The following is a 13,378-nucleotide window of genomic DNA, read 5'->3' on the forward strand; positions in this document are numbered from 1 at the left end:
CGTCTTTCTTTCTATTAATTTATTCCACGGAATGGGACGTAAAACAATAGTCTAACTCGAAAACCCAAATTTACAAACACACGTGTATCCACTTTTATAAAAGCCAGCAAAACTGACGTCAAACTGAGTTGTTCGGCGCCCTTTACAGGAAGTCCCATTACTAACCCAATATGTTCATTATATAAACAGATGAGAAGTTTTATCAGTCACAGGGCCGAAGAGAATTATGGTATAATTTGGCTTAGATGTTGGGCGTTGGATTACTACATCTCTAATGGTCTGCATTGTTTAATCTCTGCTTGCTGTTCTTACATTTATGCACCAGCGGCCTCTAATGGACACTGCCTTTAATTAGTTTCACATACTCACTATTATCCCATGAAAACGTGACAAATTTGATATGCTGTAATACTCCATCAGTTTTAACGTCCTTTGTACTCGTGGTCTTATCACTCACCACAGGGTGTCCATACAACTCGTTCGTTCAACATAAAATATCACAAGAACGAGAAAAATACTGTCATTGGAATCTATATAGATGCTTTAACTATAGACCATAAGTTAGAGGGTGTTAGTGCCGAATGAGCTCCTCTTATTGTTTTTTGATATCATAAAAAGGCTTAAACAGATTATTTCTGACGTAATTTCAGACATTCTTCACGTTTTCTTAAGTTCGTAGACAGTTAGTCAGTATTAAATTCTGATCAAATCAAACTACCTACATAAGTCAGATCTGAAAATCAAACCAGCAGTGTCTATACCTAATTTAAGCTACTGTTCTTATTTATATTTACTCGACTGCATTGTTTTATTCGTTGAGAACCCTAGATGTTAGCGACGTTTTCGGCCGTAAACCCAATAATGTTTCAAGAGATTCAGCCTGCTTCGGTTTAGGCTTGATCTATGTTTGTATATTAACCTACCAATATAAGTCATTGTAAAAGCACATAATCAAAATGTGTAATATATATATTATGCTTTTCAAAGCCAAAATCTTCAAATCTATCAAATTATTTTTTATAACTACGTCATTTATTAAATTTGTGTGTCATTGATCAGAAAAAACTAAACATTTTAATTACAGTTTAACAGTTACTGCTACAATACGCATTAAACGAGTGATTCTAACCTCCTTTTTCACTAATTATAATAAAATCTTGGGTTCGATTTCCGCGACGGACAGAGCACAGGTAACCCATTGTGTAGCACAAAATCGCACAAAAAACAACAACAATTATCCATGACGAGGTACGTTAATATGATTCTCAGCATGTTGCACCAGGTGTAAGTTGTGGTGTTAACAACGCACTAAAGACTGCCACGATGTTTTGTTACACAGCATAACACAAACGACTAGCATCAAAACGTACGAAATTAATTTTTTTAAATGAAGTATCATACTATTCGGTTCATATTAAGAGCGCTTAAAAAGAATAACATCTCAAATCATGAGAGTAAGAAAATTTTTATAGTATATAATTTTAACGTCAACAGACAATGGACGAAGTCGAGAACCGAATACTGCGCATTATTTGTTTTTCTTGATTCGGGTGTTATGGTATTACTGTGATGACAGGATATGATGTACATAATGACTTTAGAAGCAACACTCATGAACAAAACTGACAGTGATGACAGGATATGATGTACATAATGACTTTAGAAGCAACACTCATGAACAAAACTGACAGTGATGACAGGATATGATGTACATAATGACTTTAGAAGCAACACTCATGAACAAAACTGACAGTGATGACAGGATATGATGTACATAATGACTTTAGAAGGAACACTCATGAACAAAACTGACAGTGATGACAGGATATGATGTACATAATGACTTTAGAAGCAACACTCATGAACAAAACTGACAGTGATGACAGGATATGATGTACATAATGACTTTAGAAGCAACACTCATGAACAAAACTGACAGTGATGACAGGATATGATGTACATAATGACTTTAGAAGGAAAACTCATGAACAAAACTGACAGTGATGACAGGATATGATGTACATAATGACTTTAGAAGGACTCATGAACAAAACTGACTCATGAACAAAACTGAACAGTGATGACAGGATATGATGTACATAATGACTTTAGAAGCAACACTCATGAACAAAACTGACAGTGATGACAGGATATGATGTACATAATGACTGTAGAAGCAACACTCATGAACAAAACTGACAGTGATGACAGGATATGATGTACATAATGACTTTAGAAGCAACACTCATGAACAAAACTGACAGTGATGACAGGATATGATGTACATAATGACTTTAGAAGCAACACTCATGAACAAAACTGACAGTGATGACAGGATATGATGTACATAATGACTTTAGAAGCAACACTCATGAACAAAACTGACAGTGATGACAGGATATGATGTACATAATGACTTTAGAAGGAACACTCATGAACAAAACTGACAGTGATGACAGGATATGATGTACATAATGACTTTAGAAGCAACACTCATGAACAAAACTGACAGTGATGACAGGATATGATGTACATAATGACTTTAGAAGCAACACTCATGAACAAAACTGACAGTGATGACAGGATATGATGTACATAATGACTTTAGAAGGAAAACTCATGAACAAAACTGACAGTGATGACAGGATATGATGTACATAATGACTTTAGAAGGAAAACTCATGAACAAAACTGACAGTGATGACAGGATATGATGTACATAATGACTTTAGAAGCAACACTCATGAACAAAACTGACAGTGATGACAGGATATGATGTACATAATGACTTTAGAAGCAACACTCATGAACAAAACTGACAGTGATGACAGGATATGATGTACATAATGACTGTAGAAGCAACACTCATGAACAAAACTGACAGTGATGACAGGATATGATGTACATAATGACTTTAGAAGCAACACTCATGAACAAAACTGACAGTGATGACAGGATATGATGTACATAATGACTTTAGAAGCAACACTCATGAACAAAACTGACAGTGACTCTTGGTTTCTCCTGTTATCCCTATACTAATATCACCAAAGGTGGTAAAGGGATTCGAATCCCTGCCACCCGAACATACACGTCATATATGCCTAGTCGCCAGGATGTAAAATACTTTTTAACCTGTAACTCTTACGAGCCGACTTCAAAGTCGACGGGATTAAAGTTGAAATGAAAACATTAGCAAAATCAGTTTCTAAAATTGATTACAGAAAAACCGTGAGTGTTTACAGGTGAGAGTGAAACCAGATATAAACCCTTTTTCTTTGAATAAACTTTAATAAATTAACTCCCAAGTCATACCATTCACTAACGGCGGGTTCAGATATTGTATCATAATGTTTTGTCCTCTTACAACACTCACTACAAAGAACTGACCAAAACATTGGGTAAAATCACCCTTTTTGGTGTCTGAAATACAAGAGAAATATGCGCAGAAGTGAGTAGGATTGGTCGAAATTATGACGGTATTTTTGTTCGCATTTGTGTAGGAACGTGTTGTTTATTATAAATTAAGTACAAAGCTACAAATCTCACTATCGGGGATCTGTCCACTACGGGTATCGAAACCCCTGTCGCTCACTGTGCAAGTCCGCTGACATACCGCTGTACTACTGGGAAACTGTTAGTGAACACGGGAAAAACAAAGTAGAAAAAACCGAGTGGGGTCAACCATCGGTAATTCTTGGGTTAACATGAAATAATGTTCGAATTCGATCTTCCAGTTTTCGATCACTCTTTTTGTTGGAGCGTTTGTGTATCCGAAGAAATGTATTCTGAGAGATGTTTTGTGACACGATGAATTTTTTAAATGGCGAAAAGATTACGTCGTGTTACTTTTGGTTTTGTAAGTGATAACTTATGAGTCTGAAAGCTTGTTTGTTTGAAACTAAACACAAAACTTCCCACCTCAGGTATCGAATCCCAATTTCTAGCGTTGTAAGTCCGTAGACATACCTCTGCGCCACTTGGAGGGGGGGACTATGGAAATGGAAATAGTCAGCATGTCGTTCGTAAACAAATAAAAACATTTCTGCCACTTAACTTTCCTACATGAAAGAAACTAAGGCAATTTAAGAAAATAAAAACGTCATTCTAGTATTAAAAGTAGCTGTAAAGGTTGTATAATTGAAGAAATATTTTGATTTTTGAATCAGATTTCAATTTTGTTATACTGTTTCTCCTTTGTTATTGTTATTTACAATAATTATGATGGATTCTTTCATCAGTTGAATAGACTCTCTATTAGCGATGTTTTCGGCCGTAATCCCGATAAGCAGGTGAAGTCACCAGCTTCCTGTGTGAAATGCATTTGAGACGTCGCTATCTCATTTGAGGGATTATTTACAAAACTCAACGTTTATACTGTTAATACAATCCTATTTGAATGTCAGAAACAAATAAACTAATTTAGGTGACGATATATTTGTTTCAGAATTTATCTCGGGACGATTCTGCTTCATGTGGATTTCTCATCATCAAGAATTTGTTTGAAATGTTTGTGCGATTTCACATGAAGGTCAATTGAGGACAGGTTTAACTGACATAGAACTGAATGTCAATACTCACTTCCAACAATCTTACTACTTCTTCCTAATCGAATAGTTGGATATGAATGTCACTCTTATAGCTCATCCATGGCTATAAAGTGAGTACGTTTTTCGGGTAAAGAGATGCAAACCATATATATCTTTGGATTCCTTGCTTGTTTGGGTTCGCTAATGTAAGCCACTCCCTACACGGGTGATAATACATGTGTTTTATCAAAGCTTAACCAACGATCTAGATGCGTAAACGAGTAGTCCTGCCTACTACAACTGTATATATCAGTATACAGAAATAAAAGTCTGTAATTTACTTATTTTACTTATATGCCGTGACCTATCTTGTTGTATATATTTTGTTGAAAATAAATCCCCATAAAAGGGCCATAACTACAAAACTTCTCTGTCACTGATTGTAAATATGTAAATATTAGTTGATCCGCCCTAGTTATATTTTTATGATATTTTGTTACGCGTGTTACTCTAACTATAAAAGCTGATACGGTCTAGTAGTTTCACTTGATGGTTGCCGCTCTGAATGGTTTACTATTTGATGTGTAATACGACTGTGTGAAAATTAGTTCGAAATGTTGTCTTCATACATAATGTATACATTATGTATAGTGCAGTATTTCTTTGTTAAGTACAAAAGCCCCCACCACTCTCCCCCTGGTTCGACGCTAAATATGAAAACGTATGATGCTAAAAATTGGGTTTTCGTATTCATGGTGGGCAGAGCACAAAAAAAAATGAATACACAAAGTACAAAAGTACTAGTTAAAACTGCGACACTTTAATGTAGTGCATAAACCTACTCTCTTTTTTATTTTTATGAGTATCTCATCCACTTATCAAGGTATTTCAATGAAAATGAACAAGCTAATGTAAGAGAAAGAATATTCTACCTGTTGGTGTAATATTGGAATGGTGTAATAAATAAATAGTGACTTTCAATGTAAAATGTTTGTTTTTGTTTTGTTTTTATGAATTTCGCGCAAAGCTACACGAGGGCTATCTACGCTAGCCGTCTCTAATTTTGCAGTATAAGACTAGAGGGAAGGCAGCTAGTCATCACCACTCACTGCCATCTCTTGGGCTACTTTTTTACCAATGATTAGTGGGATTGATCGTCATATTATAACGCCCCCACAACTGAATGGGGGGACGAGCATGTTTGGTGCGACAAGGATTCGAACTCACGACCCTCAGATTACGAGTCAAGTGCCTTAACCACCTGGCCATACCGGACCAAACAGGTAAACAGATGAACTGAAGAATTGGGTCCGATGTCATTATTTTAAATGTATTTACGTGTTTCTCATTCCTACTCTTCTTTGTGGGTATTTGGGTATGTTGAATATTTAAATGCCCAGGAGGGTCAGGTTTGTTTTTCTTCTTACAATCGTAAAAGATGATTTGAGCTGTTAAACTAGAAGCGAGATGGTAAGTCAGTAGTGCCCACCCCAAGATAATAAACTATTGTTAAAACAGATTAATTTGCGTGACGTTAGCAATTTTAAAACTTTCCTTATTTCACAAGATAGGAGCTTATGTTTGTTACCTCTTTCGTTTGTTTTTTTTTACAAAATCTTCAAGATGCTTAATAGGGTAATTATCAAGCTTTAGAAATGTATCTACTGATTTCAAGCTCTAGAACCGTTCAAGTGAAACATCGAATAAAATTAGTAATTTAAAATAATTGCTATTTGGCAAAACAATAACAGCACTCTCTCTCTTTTCCCGGGTCAGTTTTGTTCTTTTAACATCGTTCAAAACATTTTGTAATTCATACTGCTTAGGATAAACCCTTAAGCCGCGTTCTAGTGTACAAGATACACGTAATCTTATTTCTAGTTTGGAGCTTATCTATATTTCTGTCAATAGTCTGCCAACTCCTTTTAAGATAAAATCTTTTCAACTATTAAACTAGCGAGAGGGCGTTTTTCATCCTCCGCAGCCGCGCTTCTAATTCGCAAAACGGATGTCGAGAGTTAATTAAAAAAAAGAAACATGTGCACGTACTCCAGAACTGAGAATGGCAGGTGATAATAAAGATGAAAATATAGTTGGCAATAAGAGTCTGGTATCATGCGTTCTTACTCCGCCCCCTAGCGTTAGACCGTACAGAGAACTGTAAATGATAATTGTAGTTTATTTTTATATTGACTTTTAGTGCAATTAAATATATTATTTACTGCAGAAAGAAACATATTACCCGTTGTTTTATGAAAATAACAAAAAGTATTGTGTAATCTTTTTAAGTTCACGTGAGTTTGTAATTATTTCTATTTCACGAACGACAGTTGTTTGTGTGTTCCTTTCATTTCACACAAGGGACATCTGCGCAGAGCCGTCTTTGATTTTTGAACTGATACACTGAACAGAATTGTTATTTAAGACTCATAACGTAAGTAAATTAAGGTGTAAGTTATACACGGACGTTTCTCTACGTTAAAATTATTTTATTTGCGAGTATTTTAATGTAAAGAAAAATCCGTGTATAATTCTACAAACTAGATAGAAAGCAATTAGCTGATATCACCAACCGCCAACACTTGGGCTACTCTTTTCTGACTAAATAGTGATTTTGACAGATACTGTTATAACGTTTTCAAAACACCCAAGTACGGAGAGCAATTTTACGGAAGTGAGACACGAACCATGAACTATCGGAATCTCTAAAACGCTAGCTGCAAGGCCACGCCTGACCTCTCACGGTAGTTTATTTAACATTCAAAGACTATTTGAAGTTACGATTATACACAAAAAACAAACTTTAGCCTAATTAGTATTTTCATGATTTCTTCCTCGTCCTATTGAGTTGTTAATTACGTTCCACTAAATTCGTTGTTGAAAGTGAATGCGTTAGGCCTACTTGCTAATAGTATTTTATGAGAATTTCATATTAAAAGTTCTTCCTTCAATAAACATATTTGGTGTTTACGGTTAGTACTGTTTTCTTCCATCTTCTGACAAAATACTTAAACGAATGAATTTTGATTTCAGTTCAACATGCACAGTTAAGGTAAGGTATTGATATTAAAATAACAATAGAATACAGCACTCTTTTACTAATTAATAGATGTTGCAGTAGGTAATTAAACCGAAGAATGCAGTTTTACAGGTTCAACTTGTAGAGTTTATCTGTTATTCAATAACATTTCCTGTTTTGCAGTTGACTGAGGGGTAACTTCTTAATGACCTCCTTTAGATAGATACTGAGTTGCAGAGTCAACAAGAACAAAGAAACGAACTAGCCTCCAGTTAGTAACTGCTTCTCTTGTTTTTCATGAGAGCCCACGAGGGAGATATATGCTGTATTTTTAATGTAGACTATATGAAACTGATGGCAAGTGCATCCAGAGAAAATTAAGACAACGACCAGTCATAAGATTTCTTTTATTCCAGATAAAGATTAGAATAATTAGTAGAATGGATGGATTGTTTTAAGCGTAAGCCGTGACCAACTTATGCAAAGTATATTATTTCTACAGAAGTATTATGGTTCATATCTTTATGCACAGAGAGCGATCTGCGCTAACCGTCTATAATATTGAAGTGGTAGATGAGAGGGAAGGCTTCTTGTCAACACTACCGCCATATAGTGCGGACTGAATAGAAGGATCTAACTGTCACTCTTATAACGCACCCACCACGATAACTAGGAAATTTCAGTTCCAACACTCCAGTAAGTTCACCACGGACTCTCTCGCTTCGTCCTTTGCGTATGGACGTCATATCGGTTGAAATAGCAAGCATCTTGATATAATACAAAGAAAAAATTCTTATTTTTTACTTTGTATATTGTTACATTAATAATAAACGAAATAAAACAGTACTCTTAGAAACGCGTGGTTTGGGTTCCTGACATTGTCTAATTTAAAACTATTAAAAATTATTCATTTTGCTGATCTTTTGGACAATACGAGAAGAACTAAGATCGTGTAATGTTCACCTGAAATTGGGCTTACGTGTGTCACAGAAATTGCCCATTTGTTCTCAGGTTTTAATTGATACAAATAGGACAACGTTTATTTTGTTTGCTTACATGGGATAAAAAATATGGATATCTTATGTAGTTTTCTATCAGCCTCGGAGTTCTAGGTTCAGTGAGAGCTGTGTAGGTTAATTTAATGTTTTCTAATGTATTTTTTGTGATGTAGTCTTGTGTAAAATAAATCAGATTTCTTCTAAGGAGAAACAAATTACAAACTAAAAATGGGGATAATATATGTAACTAAATTGCTAAATTCTTGTATACACTTTTTTTTAATTGTTACAGAATACTTAACGTTAATGAACTGATAAACATTTAATTTCAAGAAATAATTTATAACGTGAATAAGTAAGACTGTTATAAAATATACAAAATTTATAAATCAGTTATTTACAATCATTAGTAACAATTATTTATTAAACAGAAATATAAAAAAACAGAAGCATGAGATATGTACTGGTAAATGAATATATATATATGTGAGGCTGGCGAGTGAAGGTTAAGACTGGTAGACGATGTATCCCCACTGCAATATAGGTCCTACTTCTTCAGTGACCTCCAAAACCTAGGGTACATTTTATAATCTCAGATTGTAGCTTGTAATTTGGGATCTTTTCAGTTGATGCAGCGTTTTTTGTCTAATTTATTTTTGTTTCGGCTTGGTTTTGAGTTATAACAACCTTATATATATATATCATAGCTTTGAAACTCTACTGACGTAACTTTTATGAAAGTTACGTGATGCATAGCAATAAACTTCCTAGCACAAATGTAAGAAACATAAGACTGAGATATGTACTGGTAAATTAATATATATATATAGCATAGTTTTGAAATTGTATTGAGGTAATGTTTTGTAACAGTTACATAATGCATAGCAAAATATAGAAGGCATAAAAACAATGGAAAAGATAGGAAAATCCCAAACACACAAAGAAGTTCAAGGTGAAGAATGTTTACAAGGTCTGAAAGAGGTTAATCTTCAGATAAAACCGAAAATTGTGTACCATTGTGTGTTACACATTTATCCTGGTATGTAAAATATCATTTCCAGTGTTATCTAATCCAAGTTGACTAAACATTAACACTTTAGTTTTCATCACGCTAATTTCTTGCCGAGTTTAATAAAACTATTTAGCATTACCTGTTATACTCTTTTCGACTTTAATTCTTCATTGTTATAACCAAGTAAATAAACTCAGAACTACTTCTTAGATTAAAGCTTTTATTTCATTCGATGAATGACGAAAGAATGCTTGAAAACAGTCTCCAATACGATGTGTTAAAGTACTATTTTTCTTGTCATCTCACAATGTGTAATAAAGAATCAAATGACCTGTTTCCAGGACTATCAAGTTCCATTAATATTCTGAAAATAATATCTTGTTCTTCTTTTTACTCTTAACAGAACGAAGTATATTTAGAGCAGACTCTTATATTCCATTCATAAGTTCACCAGTTTCCACTAAGTGGTCACTAGCATTTTCTTTAGAGAAGAAATAATGGAAACTCCCTCTCTGTGTGTACCATATCGAAAGAGGACGTTGGTGGCCATGGTCTTTAACAGCTGTATTCTCCTCGAGACACAAAGACTTTTCAATGTCAATACATTCATCCATTTAAATAGACTTTTGGCATAAGTGTTGCAAACTCTGTCATCAACAGTCTCTTTCTTTCAGTCTTTCCTGTTGAAGAAAGAAGTTGCAACTCTTATGTCAAGAGTCTATTTAAATGGATGAATGTATTGACATTGATAAGTCTTTGTGTCTCGACGAGAATAGAGCTGTGAAAGACCATGATCACCAACGTCCTCTTTCGATATGGTACACACAGAGAGGGAGTTTCCATTCTTTCTTCTCTAAAAAATGCCAGATTTTCAATTTCTTTTTCCTCATAATGTCTCTAAGAAACTCCAACTGTCTCTTTCTGGTGTTAGTTAAGATCTTTCTTCTTCAGCCTGTTCTGAACAAAATATCCTCATTTAGGTGTGATTTGTCCAACATACTTTCAAGATATGTCTTAAGAACCTTAATTCAATTACTTCAATTCTCTTTTCCATACTTGGCGATATTGTCCAACATTCTGGTGCATACTTGATGATTGGTATAACACAACAATCCAAAACTCTTAACTTCGTCCCCATAGAAATTTTACTGTTTATCAGCATCTTTTTCACATTTTCGAAGATAGCCATACTCAGTCTCCATTTTGTTCCATGATCAAATTTACCATCAGATGTCATCCAGCTTCCCAGACATTTGAATTTGTTGACGTGCCTTGGTCGTTTCTCATTGAGATGTAAAACTGTAGCTGGACATCTTGTGAGGGATATTAATATTACACTTCCAGTTATAAAAATTACTTTAAAGCCTTTATTCTCCATTATTGTTGTGATATTAAAGGTTGTTAGTCAATAGAAATTTCACAAGTACACAGAATCTTATCACGACGCTTTTATACAAAGAAACCAAACGAAAATATGCAGATTGTGGATTGCTTGTAAAAAAGTCTGACCAAGTCTAAAATATTAATTAAGTTATAGAGTGAATCTGTTTGTAACTCGACACTTCTTATTTCATGACTTTATGTGTCATCAGCAATTTCGTTCAGAGTGAAAGATAATGCCAATGAAAGTATACAATAGGATTTTTTATTTCCCATGAAAGAACAAATCAATAGACGAAAACGCTGTATAAAAAATACATGTGAAACGGTGAATATCATGAAATGGTAAAAAGGGTAAAGAAAAGCTCTTGAACTTTCCAACCAAAGTGAAACCTGAAGCAGGAATGAGGGAATAACCAAAGGAAGTTTGTGCTACACTGAACGTTTAAAATATCATCGAGAAACAAAGGTACGACATATACATGTACAAGGTATATTTAAACACCTTAGAGAAGTTTCCAACTTTGGATACAAGTCGTGAATGGCTATTAATTATAAACTTGCTTCAGACGTAGCACACCGGATGATGTTAATTTCGTGGACTGCAACTTCGCACGAAGTAGTACTCATTCCAAACTTCCTGGCAAAGTCTGCTATGTGCAAGACAGGTCGAGGAAAAGGCATGCGTGACGTCCAGAGCTCTTTTCTAATAAACGTTATGAAGTGTGTCGAACCAAACGACCGGCATGACGACGCTTTTGTTTGCGTTCATTTCCTAAGGGATAGTGGAATCATGGCCGGGTAAACGCGAGTCACCATCTAGCGGTGATATATAAGGTCACGCATAACGTGTCAACGGCACGCTATGCACGTGAACGTTCCCACCAACTGTGCGCGTAGCGTTCTTCCATAACGTAACATTCGATTAGAAGACTCGCTCGGAACGACATATTAGTGAAAGGTGTAATGCATTCCACACATTACGTTTTCTCGATGACCTTTAACAAACAAGAGCGTAATGAAATTCAAATCTGGCTTCAGATACTTTACGAACACGCGTCGACGAATTCACAAATCGTACGTGTTAGGACTTATTTAAAAACGCCACCCCTCGGCTATTTCACAGTTGTTCTTTTTGTTTATGGAGATAATTAAACATTTTCGTCAAAAGAAATATAAGTTAAAAACCAGCATAATATTTAACGAAAAGTTTGGGTTCAGACTTACACGTGACTTCTAAAGTAAATGGATAATATCTTGTTACTGATGTCTACGAAGACGAACGCTCAGTTCGTTTCAAACTTATGTAGTCTAAGACGCTAAACTCGTTAAGCCTTACCGTCTGGAGCTAGAATGCTCCATTTTTTTCTTATGTACGTTTGAAGATCGCGGGAAAAACTCTATAGTCTTGACGAACGTCAATCGTTTTATATTATATATTTTTTTAAATAGGAAACAAAGAAAGGAAACCTAACGTTGCACTACAACGTAAAAAAAACGCACAAAAAACACGAAGATGGATCTCGTTTTTCTATATCCAACTGTCATAGTTAAAGGAAGACAATGGTTTCACGAACTTAGAAGTCAAGGTTTTGCCCATTTATCATGTTTAAAACCGGAATTGAAGCCGCTATTTTAACCTAAACATGACAGATAATCATTTATCAGCTCTAAACTGACAAATTAAATCGGTCACTTTTTTTTTTTGCGCAAGTTGGTCATCCTGCTCGTAATCAAAATATCAATGACCTTCCAAACTCGGTATACAGTCAAAGACTAATCCTACTTACTTTGCCTCCAGTTAAGAGAGGAAACCTCACTTTTGTTCGCAGACTTTATCAATCTTACCTTCGAAAAACGAAAAAGACATTTATTTTGTCCACAACCAGCAATTTACTAATTCAATTTTGTAAGATCGTAAGGTTCAGCCATCTATTATACTTCCTGTCAACGTTCAAAGTTGTTTTTTTTATATCTGCTCTTCTTTGTTTGTTTTTGAATTTCGGGAAAAGCTACACGAGGGCTATCTGCGCTAACCATCCTTAATTTAGTAGGAAGGAAGGCAGCTAATTTTCACCACATTACCACCCACCGCCAACTCTTGGGCTACTCTTTTACCGACGAATAGTGAGAGTGACTATCACTTTTTAACGCAACCACGGCTCAAAGAGAGAACATATATAGTGTGATGGGGATTCGAACTTGCGACTCTCAGATTACCAGTCGAGTGCTTTAACCACCTGGCTATACCAGGCCCTATATCTGCTCTACCTGGTAACATAAATATAATAATAACACACGTAGATTGGTAACTTAATGATGGACGAGAGTACAGTGTATGGAAATGTATTCATAACTGCCTTTTGGTTAGATGTCAGTTTCAAAATTTTCTCGTTTATTCGTCTCAAATTTTGAACTGATAAAGGAACATTAGTATCCA

Source organism: Tachypleus tridentatus, chromosome 4 (assembly GCF_004210375.1).
Source record: "Tachypleus tridentatus isolate NWPU-2018 chromosome 4, ASM421037v1, whole genome shotgun sequence".
Taxonomy (NCBI): Eukaryota; Metazoa; Arthropoda; class Merostomata; order Xiphosura; family Limulidae; genus Tachypleus; species Tachypleus tridentatus.